The sequence below is a fragment of the Euprymna scolopes genome, chromosome 5, assembly GCF_053919585.1.
Source record: "Euprymna scolopes isolate OS-2025 chromosome 5, ASM5391958v1, whole genome shotgun sequence".
NCBI classification, from domain to species: Eukaryota; Metazoa; Mollusca; class Cephalopoda; order Sepiida; family Sepiolidae; genus Euprymna; species Euprymna scolopes.
The window spans coordinates 165789367-165805140 of record NC_136486.1 but is presented as its reverse complement, the minus strand read 5'-3'; the positions used below and the strand labels follow the sequence as shown (position 1 = coordinate 165805140).

The window sequence follows — 15774 nt, the reverse complement described above, 5'->3', positions numbered from 1 at the left end:
GTCAGAGTGAAGAGCAGGTGGTCAGTTTGGAGGTAATTCCAGCTGGCAAAATTGGAAAGGACAGTGGACAGTCATAAGAATTAACAAGACAACCGACCATCCATTATCGTATCATGATCACTGGTATACGATTTGACTAATGAAAACTAAGTGTACAAATTGAAATCGTTATTGTATTTGTCCATGTAGTTGTGATGAATCTGTACTCAATAATAACATTCAACATAAATTATGGTTGGACATAAAAACTATGAAATAACTTTTAATAACAGCAACTACTTATGAATATCTTTAACAATATGCACCTGAAAAACAAAGGAAAGAATAAAAAACAGCACAATGTAACAAAATCCTTTTTTTTCTTTTTTTTTTTTTTTTTAGATTAAAATGAATGTTTATTTATTCTGAATAGTATAAAAGGCAGACATTTTAAGCTATTACCACAAGGTTACCTCACATCTCCCCTCCAAAAAATGACACCAATCGTTAATAAAATTTACAATCCTTTCTCCAATCCAACCATATTTAGCTCATGAACTGCAAAAAGGGTATAAATTAGTAATGGGACGATTCCAATATTTTTCCAGATTCTGATACAATCACTGATTCCAATTCCGATTTTTATAAATCTCTAAATATTTAACTATAGAGTTGTGATTTTTCCCCTGATTATGATAAAAACACATACTAAATGTCCACATATTTTCTCAAACATAGATTTTAGTTTTACTCGTAATTTTAAATCAATAAATATTCAGTTTCATCATTACTATCAGCAATGGAAGATTTTGCTTTAAACAAAATCAAATAAAAAAAGACCATTAAAAGAACCGATTTGGGCATCAGAAAACAGGGACAATTTTTCTGATTCTGATACTCCTGCAAAAGTTCGAATTTTCTGATTCCCAATTCCGATTAATCGTCTCAACACTAGTATAAATAAAAAGAAAAAATGTGGTGTGAGTAATCTAAATTAAATTGTTTAATACTGAAATAATTGTCAAAGATAATTTGTATTGATTTTACAAAAGTTAGGATTTGGTAGGATGAGTTAAAAAAAAAAAGGGTGGAGGGAATGGTTAAAATTAGTATGACCAAAATTAACAGTTGGTAACACTTAAGTTTGAAACAACACTTTCATCGCTAACCACACAGATTGAATAGATGCAACTTAACAATGGATCTAGTCTTTAACAGATCAATTCCTATCTAAACTTTTACTACATAAAAAAAGTATTTCCATATATGGGACCAGAATTACTTAAATTTTGTTAATCTCTCTTGTATGAAGATAAGAATGACGGTAATGATGCGGAATAATGGTTGACCAATTTTCGGTGGCATCCAATAAAATTATTAGTAAAATGTATTTTTATAGGAACATGAAAAGGTTACTTGATTGTGAGCAGATTTCAACCCTTACTAGATTTATGTTATTTTGGAATCGTGTGTGTGTGTATATATATATATATATATATATATATGTATATATACATAATACAAAGCTGAGTGTCTGTGTGTGTGTTTCTGGTCACGAATAGGCTCCTATATGGTTGACTATTTTAAAAAACTGATTACATATAATGATAGAAGATGTATCGAGACACAGGAATGGGTATTTTGATCTGGAAGAACGGTGGTTCATTAAAATTGTGGGGTCTGCGTTCGCACTTGGTCCACAAAGTATGGAAATAAAAAATTTAAAAATTAAAAAAAAAAACGTTTACAAGTGTTTTTGATATAGATGTACATAATAATACTTTGATAAGTATGTTTTAACTTAAATAGGGATGGTATAATAAAATTGTGGGGGTTGCGTTCGCGCCTGGCCTCCATAGAATGGAAATAGGCACAAACTTTAATAAAGACTTTTCATATCTATCTGCGTAAGTATACTTTGATAATTATGTTTCAGTTTGAAGAAATATGGTATAATAAAATTATGTGGTGTTCGTTCGTGCCTGACCTCCATAGAATGGAAATATGTCACAAAGTTTAACAAGGTTTTTTTTTTAATATAGATCCACAGAATATTGTGATAAGTGTTTCAGTGTGAACAGGTATGGTATAATAAATTATGGGGTTTATCTATTTTATTTTTACTTTCATCATATTTTGCTTTGGTTTTGATACCCCTGAATTCGAAGCTATCTCTTTACAACCATTCCTTTTCATAACCTACCATACTTTCATAAATCAAAGTCCACTTTCTGTAGGCTGTTTTTGAACCCAGTCAACGACGGGTACTTTTGCTAGCATATATATATATATATATATATATATATATATATATATATATATATATATATATATATATATAATGTTATCAAAGAGTAAATCTTCAACAAAGCAAATTTATCAAGATAAAAGCTCAACACTATGAAGGGGAACAAAATTTTTTTTATCTATTTATTTTCGTATCTCTACTGTTTTTATCTCCTCCCCATCTCTTCCCACTTTCTTTTCTATCCTCCCTAGTTTTTCCTTTCTTCTTTTATTATTGGCTTTTCTTTAATGCTCCCAATGATTTCATAGTGGCCTATATTTTTAAAAATATTGCTTACACATATACTACTCTTTTGATTCACCCTTACATGTTGTACCTACTTGCTATTATTTACCATTTTATCCTATTCCTTCATTCTCATTTCATTTTTAATGTCATTAGGCCAGTTTTTTCTAAATTTGTATCTTGTATAATTCTGGCCTTTCTCCTCTTCTGATGAACATTTAGTTTTAAAACGCCAGGGTCCAAAAAGAATTTCTTCTTAATTTTCCCCTTAACTTTTCCTTATTATTATTGATATAATAAAATTATATACAACTTTTATTCCTCAATCTTTCATTTATATATATATATATATATATATATATATATATATAGCCTATTTCTATTGGACGTATTCTGTCAGAAAATAAATCTTTATATGTAAATTTCCGGTTTATTATTTTTATTTATGCTCATGATATATATAATTGCATAAGTGTTGATTGTTTCCGTTTTATTTTTTAACATTTTGCATGATCTAACATTATGTTTTCTTGAGATTTCTGATGAGCAGTGTGTAATTGTTTCTGATTATAACATATTGTAGGTTATGAAACAATTGTAAAACCATTGACTATTCTGTTATTGCAAAATAGATATTATGATTAACGACTGAATTTTGCTCATTGGAATCTACTAATCACTACATAAGGGTGGGTAAAGTCGGATATATTCAGTTTAATTTTGATTTTATGTATAGAGGACAGAGAGGGAGTGGTGTCCTTCATGAATATTCAGATATTTCCGATTTTTGTGAATTTTTAACAATAGGTATTAGATACCACTTAATAAATATTCTTCAAATTTCAGTTCTTTGAAGAATTTTAAGGGTTTTTAGTAGGCATAATATGGCTACAACCTCACATTTTAAAATTCTAATATTTCAGATTTGCATTAAATGTTATCCATAGTCATTGGACACAAATTAAGCAAGATTCCATGAATTTCAATATTATTAGGCCCCTTATGCTTAAATCTGTAAGTTGAGACATTTTCTAGAATAAAAATAAGGATTCTGGACATAAGCTTTAGTACAATTATACCTTAATTTTAATTTTCATAAAGAAAATCTAAGTGATGCAAAAGTTCTTTATGAGAAAGTAATTTTATCCGTCCTGGGATGGGTATTCTACTAATATTTTAAAATATTCTAAACTGCTGAAATTTAAAAAAAAAGCTACTAAAGTAATGAAGAGTTAAAAGTAACGAGGCTGCAAATATAAAACAATTTTGACAAATATGAAAGAATATGTAAAGATATATGAACAAACAAAACAATAAAAATCCTTTTGTATTATAAAAGGTAGTAAAGTGCTGAGAACAGGAATAGCATTGCATTCATTTTTATGGTGTAAGGAATCAAAGGGGAGATAAATTAGGATATCATGCTTAGTAATGAGTTTGTCATTGGTGAACAGCCATCTTTTTTAAAAATTATTCAAATGCATGCAACTCACATGTACATGCTGTAAAAATATATTTTAATAAAATTTCACATAAAAAAATGACAGTGTTTAAGAACAGCACAGACATATTGATTCATAAAAACAGCTGCAATAAATTAAAAAAATAATAAAAGACAAGAAAATAAAGAAAGAAATGGGAAAAGAAAATAAAGGAAGGAACAGGGGGGGAGGAAAACAAAAGGACAAATGAACAGACTGATGAATAAGTGCCTGCATATCTTTAAATATTTTTTTAATTATGAACTTAAAGAACATTGAGAGACATGAGTAATTTACAACCAAATATGTTCATATAATATATATATATATATATATATATATATATATAATTTCATGGAATTAATTACTTATTAAGTTGAATACTTTTCTTTCAAAAAATATCAAAATTTACGAAGATTATTTTATTGCTATTTTTTTTTTGTACTTCTAATGATGGGGGAGGGGGGGATCTTCCTCTTTGTACAACAATGTTTTCACTAGAGAGTTTCTTTTAGATATGTTGGATGATAGCTTTAAAGAAAAAATTACTAATAAGTTACTTATCTATTTCTTTTAATTATTTCAGAAAAAAAACAGCTGAACACCAAAAGAAAAAACTTTTTTTTTTAATGTAAACAAAATAAGGCGGAACTTAACTTCATACAAATTAAAACTTTTCAGTTAAACTGGATGAAATTACCTCCCCTTGAAATGATTAACTTGATAATTATATCCCCTTGATGATAAACCTATATTATGTTTACATCTTTAGAGAGATTTCATGAATGTTTAGATTTTCTTGATTTCTGACTCAATTCATACAAAAAACTTTTTTAAAAAGACACTCTTGTTTACTGGATAATAAATCATAATTGGTATATATAAAAAAAGAGCTGAACAATTTTTATCCTATCAAAAAAATATTTTCTAATATTAGATTATTTGAAATTTAGTTTATAATCAAAGGAGAAACAAAAAATTAAAATATTTTAAAATTTTCTTTTGCTTTGAATTAAGAAACCTCTAATATTTGTTTGACAAAAAAAGAAAGTATTAGGGAAAAATATGAATTCACCATTTTAATGCGTAAAATGGTAACTTGCCTAGAGTGAATAATTTTACAATAAGTATTATGTTTATCACTACATTTATTTGGGAGCTCTATAGAAGAGACCAGCTTACCCTAATGGAACTTCAGGGGATGACCACCCAGTCAAAACAGGAGAAAGTAAAGGAAACCATGATATAAAAGCGAGGAGGAGCAGGAGGAGTAAGAACTTTCTCATTGGCTAATAGTGTCTCAATAAGAATGATCAAAGCTTGTATCATTTTGAAATTTTGCAATGTCGATGCACATCAGTACAGTCAGGAATAAAGAAGGGGGAGGGCTGAAACTTCCTGAGTCAGTTCAGGGTTGCTGTCTGAGCCGATATGATGCCGAACCTGAAATCAAAAATGAGGACAGTGCATCACTGAAGACCACTCTTAATACATCTAAAAAATGTATTTTGCAATTAATGTTTCACTATTAAATAACACAGAAACAGATGATGGTGGTTAAGTGACTAACGACACAAACTAACGACCTGGATGTTCAAGTTCAAATCCAGTTCATTTCACAAAAATCCCTTTCACTTGGGATGTTGGCAACCTTCAAATGGTCACACCTGTAAATCCCCAATGTTTTTTGTTTTTTTTTTAAAGAATTCTGACTAGAAAAATATCAGGGAAACCAATGCCAACAATAGAATCTTTAGATGCCTATGATGATGATGTTGGCTGATATGCTGTAAAACAGACAGGCCAAACGAAACTTTCTTTGATGGTACAGCTAGTACAAGAAATGTTAATGTCACTGAATTGCTTTGGTCAGCAAAATCACTTTTCCTGACAATAAACAAGCAAGTTCAAATCTAAAGAAGCTTTTAAAGGCACTTAAATGTCAGTTTAGCCTCTTCTTCAGTATTTTGTATGCTTCTTAATTAATCCATTTCCTTATCCTATTGTGTGCAATCCCTTCGCCACCCACAATGCAGCATCACTAAAAAGGAGATCAGAGTGAGCTGATGATTTTTACTTTTTATTGGTTGGCCGATAAATAAAAAAAAAAACTAAAAAAAAACTTGAATAGTGCCTGACTTGCTAATTGTTAATGAGGACATTCTGGTTTTGAAGCGACAGCAAAATAACAACAGAAAGTGTGGCAGGTAAGTTGATCCAGGCTCAGGGCAATCGGCTGAATTACAACAATGACATAACAGCAATTAAGGCGAGCTAATCAGTTTAAAGGATGGGTCGGCATGGAGATTTGAGTATTAAATTGGTTACTAATGTTTAAAATGAGTGAGGCATAGACTGATAAAAAGCCCAAGATTTTATGAATGAACAAAATAAAAAGAGTGAATGAATTGGAAAATGTGTGTGTAAGCTTTGATAATATCACTCATCGACTTGAAATAGATGCGAATAAACAAGATTTAAGTCAATTCTATTCGAATGATAGTAAATCTGATGAGTGAAGCTCAGATATTCTTAGAAGACATGTTTATTTGCTACTTGTTTCTTTTTATTTTATTGGTTGGGGGAGGGGTACTGACAACAAGGACTTTTTTCCAGGAATCAACCAACCGAAGTGTGTTCCGTTGTTATGAACCCATCTTGGGATGAGCATTAGTATTTATATGAATTTCTTTATTTAAGCTATTTTAAAGTCCGCATTGATTGAAGAAGACAATTATGCAATAAACTATATTTACTACAGAAGGCCATAAGTGATCTAGTTTAACACTTTTAATAGATTTTAGACGCAAGTTCATTTAGATGAGATGACGTGAAGACATTCATATTAGATATTAACGACTATTTCTGATGGATCAACAGATAAACTTCACCATTTTAACCATATTTATGGTCAAATAAAGGTCTATTATCATGACCATTATTCAAGGAAACGTATCAAGCCTGCTCTCCGCTTACCAAGCCAGCAGAATATCTAATAAAACTTTATGTTCCAGATAAATCTACAAAATCTTGGTGTTTGAAAAAGATTTAAAATAGGACGGCAACAAAATGTTTAAATAAACTTACGTCAGTGGACTACACCCTAGGTAGGTTGAACTGGCTTCCTTCAAGGAAGGAAGTTTTTAAGGAATATCAGTCCTTGAGTTGCATGTATATCCCCACCAGAAAAGATGATGATGTTAGGCTTTCACAGTTCTTCCAGAGAGGTGTTGATGTTCTCCTACATGCAGCACCTGGAATTCCCAAATGGTCACCCACCTGGTACTAACCAGGTTCAACATTGCTTAACTTTGGTGATTTAAAGAGAACCTCAGTGTCGATGAGATCATGCCGTACATATTAACTTGTTAGCATGTCTGTAATTGGACCTAATGACTATATTTTGTCAAATGTTGGCTGAATAAATATATTTTTTAATATATTAAACCATTTTACACACTAAATGGCATTACAGAAAGAAAAGCTAGGTTAGCATTATTAATGATGTGCTACTCATTAAATAATACTTTCAATTCGACCATCATGTGTAATAAACAATTTCGTTTTACTTTCAATTTCAATTAATAATGTAGCAACGAATCTGTTCAGTTGCTTACACAATATAACAAATGGTTCAATATAATTTAAAATTGAAAATAGATTTTACAATTCAATTTAGCTCATTAACACCAACGGATATTGGCCGGCTAGCAGACTCTTCCAATCTTTGCAGTGGAAATGAACTTCACATTTTAGAAATTGAGGCAGAAGCACTAAGAGGATTTCTTGTTGAGACAAATCAAAATCAGACGTTTTCACGATATTGTAACTGGTTGAGCCGTACAGGTCCCAAACTGTCCAGCATAGGGTGAGACCCTCAAAAGACTGTTGTAATCAAATTGGATATTTCACAAATTGATTTTATATCCAGTTAATGGTCAATTAGTGGTGTCCCTATTATTAGTCCAAAGCGAATTAATTTCCACTTTTGTCTCCAATTACAATCGTTTCCATACTTTACCAATTAAGATAATTGATCATTAAACAATGGTGTATACATATATAAATATATATATATATATATATATATATATATATATATATATATATATATATATATATATTTATATATGTGTGTGTGTGTATCATTTTTCATACATATTAATATATGTATAATTCAAATACATATTTATGTATATAGCAACTGACTAGTATATATATATATGCGCACACCTTTCTACATACCGTGTGTAAACGTATATACAGTTACTAATGCAAATATTTGTATACAATTATACTGATAGTTGCAGGAATACATTTTTTCACAATTCAATTTTGATTTGCTTTCTCAGACAGAACTTAATAAAATTACTTAAAAAGATTAGATAATAATGGTACCACATGCTTCTGCATAATCATCAGAGGGCGTAATTTCTGAATTTGCTGTCAAATTCACGACCTGTTATCAATCTCTGACAAATTCGGAATTTAACTTGTCTGATGATCGCTGAAGTGCATTAAACTATGGTTAGAGTATATTAAAAGCAACTCATCGTTTTAAGCGATACAATTATATTGATAGAAACCTACAGATGAATACTGATACAAATTTGCTGCGTGCTTGTTCAGCCTAAAATGTAGAATAACTACAGGGATACTGTTTATATGATAATCTGACATTAAAAAAATAGTTTATTGTAACATTTGTTTCTTAATAAAATAAACACATTAAAAGATATAATGAAATAAAAGGGAAATTTTTGTAATGGGATTTTACAGGAATTTTTATGTATTTATGTTTTGTCATAATCATTATTTTTGCCTAAAAATGATGAGGTGTGGTAATGCTTAACAATATAAAATTAAAACTTTTCTAAGACCATAACTTCAGTCACGTAATCTCTGTGTTGTATAGACAGCTTTCATCCTTTTGTACTTAAGGGTCTAGCATGTGGCAATGTTATGAATCTTTGCTAGAATGGCTGTTCCAGGTAATTTTACATATTAAAGAAAACAATAAAAAAATATCTAAACCTATGTAAGCTGGAAAGTCATTACTAAACAGCAAAACAATCACACCATGGTCCACTAGCATACATAGCTGTTTATTTGCACTTAAAACTTCCAGAATATATTATTTACACTTTTAGCAAAAACGAATGACTTTATGGTACTTGGATTATTCTACTATTCTCATCTTGGTTGTTATATTCACAACGTCTCGGCTGATGAAACTTTTGATTTAATTGTTTTTTTTTTTTTTTTTTTTTTGTTTTTAATTTTTTAATTTACACCGAACAAGGCACATTGCTCTGAGATATAAGGAGCTACTGTGAATTAGACATCATACTTAAAGGGGCATTCTAAGTGGGAAGTTGTGCAGTGAGACATTTGTTTATGTTACATTTAAATTTTTGTATGTTGACACAATCAGGGAAACATTCCAAATGCTAACAGTTCGGGGAAAGAAGCTATAAAAAAAATTTAAATAAAAAAATAAAATGCCCTCCTGTATCTGGGGATCTCAACAGTGAATGAGGGGGGGTAGCTAATTGTCAGCTTGGTCATGGGTAAGTACATCAAAAAGGCACCAGAGCAGCAATTTCATTAGCGCAAATTTCATGGAAGTACCTATAAAACCAGCAGAAAGATACAACACTGGTGATGCGACAGAAACTGGAACTTAATAGACAGTGTGGGACCCATTAGATATGAGATCCTTTTTTTTTTAACCATGCCAAAGAGAAGAGACTAGTAGCTGATGCACTAGCCCAGATGTGACAACAATACTCTATGACAAATGATGGCTTTGTACAGAAATAGGACACTGGCAGATGTGAGACGTTTTCTAGCATAATAGAAAGAGCCCACTTTCTTTGCAGCAGCCTTGGTAGTATCTATGTGTTTGTTCCAATTTATGTTAACTGTGAATGTTAGGTTGAGAAGTTGAATGTTAGATTCTCAGATTGCTATCAGCTATAGCAATTGGCAGTTGCAAAGGTTTCTTAAAGAAAGAAAATGAGCTTTGTCTTAGTCGCATTAAATGTGATCATCTATTTATGTCCCTATCAAACTCTGAAATCTGCATTGAGTTTTGAACTGAACTGAAGTAATTATGATGAAAATTAAGAATTTCATACATTAAAACATTGTTCCTTGTTAAGAGAGATGAAATACAGATATTCAATGTTTTAAAAGTGTTTATGCTAGAAAAAAATCCAAGCTTTGTGCTTTCTTTTCTGTGATCTGAGAACTCTGAATAGATTTCACAGATATAATATATATGAAAAGCAAGGTGCACCCCCCTCTAAAAATTATCTGCCTTTGTACATTGTGACAATCGGTTATCTCCCTTGTATCACCAAATAGTTCAAATTCCATCATCTATGATCTTGTAGAAGCGTTAACACCTGTTACTTTAGTAGAAAATTCCCAACTCCGATAGACACACATGAAGATTGGAGGTTACATCGGCCAAAACGTTATGAATATAATAACTAAGATGAAAATGGTCATCTGAATCAATTAAACAATCTAAATCATCGATTGTCACCTCAAATATTCCGAAATAAAAAAATAATTTTTTTATACTCACAAGTTTTTGAAAAAAAAAAAAAAAAAATCAATAAATTTTGATTTTTTTTTTATAAATCTTAAATTAATTTTTGTCATAAAATGTGTACAATAAATTTCATTGTTAAGTTCTTTTTTTATTTAAATCCTGAAAGTGTTTTTGCAAGCTGTAAAATTTTGATATTGGTCAACATCATCATCATGACACATGTCCGCTTGTTAAGGTAAAAATATGAAGAATATGGAGAGGAACGCGATCACACAACACGAGTTCTGTTCGGTAAATAATGACATCAAGCAGATATTTCTTAAGAAACAGACAAAGCGTGTAAAATTAATATGGACTTCTCGAAAATACACGTTTCCTACCTTCTGTACAAAAATCTCCAATGGTTATTTCTTTGGATGTCAGCAAGCAATCATCAAAGATCACTGAATTCGATCTCACTCAGACCTGAGAGTCGGAAATTAGTGCATTAATTAATAACCTTTTTTTTTTTTTTTTTTTTTTTTTAAATTATGGGAACTTCAGAATTTCTATCATCAAATATGTATAAGCAAGAAACGTTCATTTCTAATCATTATCCATATAATTTTTTTTTTTTTTTAATATTTGGGAGGAATCAGCAGAATGTAAGTATTTTGGTAGTTGATTCTGACTGTACACATTTTTCATCAGCATATTCAGCAAGATGGAAAAAAAAAAACATAAAGGATTGATATTTTCACGTTGGAAGGATTCTGAATTCCAAAGTTTATTATGTATTAAAAATGTTGATTAAAAAAGCTACAAAATGACTTTATACAAAGATTTTAAATGTGTAGAAATTAGGCCAAATTACGTGCAAAATCAAACATTCTTGTCAACATTTGATACTTGAAAAGAGGACATACCGCTGATTAAGAAGAGAGCCTCTTCATTTTATAAAAATATTTTGAGCTAAATGAAATTATTTAATATTCTTCCAATTTCTCGCTCCCTTTCACACATATACCCACTTGCACGAGCCCCTTTTTTGTATGTATACTTCCATTTTGTATTCATGACATATCAATCCTTTTGCTGCAAAGTCTTACTATCATTGGTATATTCATTTATATTCCTGATTTTGTAGCGATTCAAATCTGAAATTTTATAGATTTTGTGAACAAAACATTTGAGAAACGGTAAATGGTGTACAGTCTGGAACCAACTTCCCATACATAAACTTGTAACATTTCAGTTGTAATGGAACTGGAATCATAGAATCTTTTTTTAAAGATTAACATATTTTATTTTGAAAAGTAGGAACGACTTTAAAAAAAAGAGGAGGAAATTTGCCTTGAATTGTCTCCAAAAAAGTATCCAAATTTACTTTAGGTAAATCAAAATCTCCTATTATATCTGTAATAGGGTCATAAAATGGTTTGGAATTTAAATTAAAGGTTCCAATTAAATTCTTTTTGTATATTTTGTTTTAAAATTTATGCAGAAGAAAATTTTTCTCTCCATAAACATTGCCAAAATTGTTTTTGAAAAAAAAAATGTTTTTCTTCAAATTTTTATGAATGAAAAAAATAGATTCTCTTTCAAGAATTCCACCCCTTCAATTTCTATCTCAGTTGTAAACGAAATGTTACCATTCTCATATTCAATCAAGTCAATAATTTGGCAATTCAAATTCTTCATTAACATAAGGTTAATATACCAGACGACAGCAAGTATGCATCAAAACTCAAAATAAGTTAATTTATAAGAAAGTGCCAAAGACCTCAGGAAGACAAAGAAATCAGAGGAAGACGAAAAAGATGAAAGAAGACTGGATAAATGAATGCATCAAACTATAAATAGATTGCGACTTATAAACAGCAATAAAACAAAATATCGAAACCCTTTTGGCAATAAAAGAACATGTAAACTTTGCTTGTTTTTTCTTATGGCTATGACATGACAAATAAAACCAGAAAAGAGAACAATGAATTACAAAACAATATATAAAAAAAAAAACAGAAGACATAAAAGAATTTGCCAACAATAACAAGTCTACACCCCCTTTCTCTCCTTCACAAGAGAAATCTATGACAGCAGATAAATAGCAACAAGAAGTCTAATCCAAATAAACTGGAGCCAAATAAACCCTTTAATAAAGACAGGAGGATTCAGTTGCCAAACTTTTATCATCCAAGTGCCAGAAAATGAGTAGAATTTTTAAACTTACACAAAATGTATAAGAAAGTTGGAGGAATTAAATTTATAGGCCGGGGGGGGGGGTATATAAAGATCTGTTTTTTCTTTTCTTTATTCATTCAAGTATTGATCCAACTCTACATGATGATTGAAGAAAACTATTTTCTTATTAAATAATCTAAAAACAAAAACAAAATAAAAAAACAATATTTCATTAGTATTAAAGCAACAAATAAAATCTAATAAATAACAGTGATATATAGTCATCCACATACAGTACTGTTTCACAGCTCATCAGTACGGCTAGACAGGCAACTACCTCAAGCCAGGATTGAAACCTGACCGTCTGTATGACAGTCAAGGCTCATAACCATTACGCTATTGGCGGCTGCTGAGCGAGTAGTGAGTTTAACGATGTTATGACATCGTCCGAAATACCTCCGCTCGATTTGTTTACATAAAGAGCGTCGCTTATACGTTAATGGTAATTCGTGTATCACTTCTCAATATATAAATGAGGAGCATTATAGTCATCCACATAGAGTAGTTTCGCAGTTTCACAGCTCATCAGTGCGGCTATATTGATAATGATATATAATATATATATATATTTTTTTTAATTAAGAAAAAGAAAGGAACCATAATCTGAACTAAATTATAAAACCATTATGTTTGTAAGCTTTATTTTTTGTAAAATTATTGGATTAATAAAGGACGTTTTTTTTTATTCTTTCGAGATAACAAACAAGATGACCAATAGACAAAAAAAAACCCCAATTTTTTATGAAAATGGTTTAGAATTCTTACGTTTGTGCTTAACAACGAGAGAGAATACTTCGAAGGTATTTAAGATCTTATGAACTTGTGCAAATCAGACCTGCATTAAACAGCAACAAGTTATAGACAAAAAAAAAAAAATGAATATTGGCAGCTTTCATTCAAGCTAACACCTTTTGCTGTTTCAAATTTGGATGCTTAGAAGAGAAGTAAATGCTAATTTAAAAATATGTAACTTCCATAAAACCTCAGCTAGAATATGACACTACTTGGTGGTAGCATTTTGCGATAATAAACGTTCAAACAGGAATATAATATTAAAAGACATATCACAATGAAAAGTGATTAAACTAATAGAATAAAATGTCTCAACTAAACAAATTGATTAGAATCCTTGAGTTTAACTACTTTGCTAGAGAAAAATTAGAGAGAATATAATTTAGACTTTCACGGCCATATGATTTCTACATGAACAGTTTTAACGTCTTCTAGCACTGAAAAAATGCTTGAAATAAAATTATTAAAAACAAAAAAGATTAATCTACCACTTTAATAACGTAATATATATTTTTTATGGTGTATGCTGCTTAATCATGTTGATACACTGGTTCCCATTAGGCCACTGAAGTTAAGCGATGTTGTGTCTGGCAAATACGGGTGACCACTTGGTAATACCAGGTGCTGTATGTACTCGAAGCCTGAAGAGGGATGGGCACCGTCAGGCTATTCTTGACCAAGACATACGGCATGAAATAATGCAGCATCTCCCACGACTCTGGAGGGTTAAGGGACTTATCCATCACTCAAATGTTTTTAGAACAAATTACCCAAAATCCAGTCCAAAACAGCACAAGTATGCAGGTAAAAAAAAAAAAATGAATTGAATACGGAAATAATAGTACTAAAAGACTGAATGTTGAAGGACTTTTTTTAGAGTTTGAAATATTAAAGAATATGTAATCTATTATATGTTCTGTCGTATATATTAGATTCAAAATAAGAGTGCAAGAGAGGTACAATAAATAAATATATAAATTCCAGTCAGAATAGTAATAGAAAGAAACAGAAAACGATGACAAAAATCATCAATAATAAACAGACGAGTTTTATTTGTTAACGGAAGCCATGAATTGTAAAACTACGTGTAAGATGAATTGCTTTTTGATTCAAGCGAAAAGTCATAATATGTCTGCGATGTGCCACATGATCCAGTTATGTAGCATAAAGGTCAATGCATTTTGATGGAACGTTTAAGCAAAGATTTTCAATAATCTGTTAAGTATACCTAATAATTTAACAAAGCAATATCACGGTGATGGACGGGAGGATCAGCAAAATAAAAAAAAAGAAGAAATATGATATATGAGATATATACTTTTTATTTGTTTTACGGAAGCATTAATATCGCTACACATTCATGAGCATGTTTCAGTCAGCCAGTTACTAGTAACTAGAGATCTCTTCAGGCGATATTGCTTATACAAAAACTTAGAAATCTGCATAATGAAACGTTTCATTATAGACTAATCTTTTGTATAAGCAATATCGCCTGGAGAGGTCTCTAATAACTGACTGACTGAAACATGCTCATGAATGTGTAGCGATACATTACTGCTTATGTAAAACAAATAAAAAGTATATCTTGCCCTACTTCGGTATTGGGCATTCTTGTATTAATCCCGTTAGAGCTTCATTGGTTACACTACCTCTGGTAAATATTATCCTGGAATATATAATGATTGCAGCGTTGTTGTTTCCTAGATGTAAATTCACTGCCCAATGACAAGCAGAGCATAATTATAGTATATATATTTATACAAACATTATTGACTACATATATGCATGCATGTTTTTGCTGCAACTCCTTTAGTTTTCTTTTCTCGCTCTGACATTAATATTAAAAGCCAACTTTTTCTATTTAAAAAAATTATTAAAACTAACTTTTTGATATACTCAGTCATAATTTGCATATTTATTTGAAAAACGAGCATTAATTACTTATTCATTTTTATAGTTTCTTATTAGATGATTGGTTTCATTCCACTATTTATGCATAGTTTCTACATTCTGCATAATTGTGTAGAATTTTAGATGAAAATGTTTAAGCACATGGAAATATATAATATAAAAGTTACCTTGTTGGTGTGTGTGTGTGTGTGTACATGTGAAAAGTTTCCATAAGACTCCCTCTGAATATTTGGTCAATAGAGTTGGAATTTGATATATGGGATATTTGGTCCTGTAGCACAATTTAGAGTTGTACA

General features: G+C 30.4%; 1 protein-coding gene across 23 annotated transcripts in view; it reads right to left on the bottom strand.

Moving 5' to 3' along the window:
• The window catches only part of LOC145277031 (one cut domain family member 2-like), a 590906-nt gene that overhangs the window by 21762 nt on the left and 553370 nt on the right, over window positions 1-15774 (bottom strand). For 3 of the 23 annotated variants that reach the window (XR_013868089.1, XR_013868090.1, XR_013868091.1), the window contains one exon: window positions 10936-11020. The exons of the other annotated variants lie outside the window; for them this stretch is intronic. The gene's annotated coding sequence lies outside the window, so the exon portion shown is untranslated. The remainder of the gene's footprint in view (window positions 1-10935; window positions 11021-15774) is intronic. 23 annotated transcript variants of the gene reach the window in all.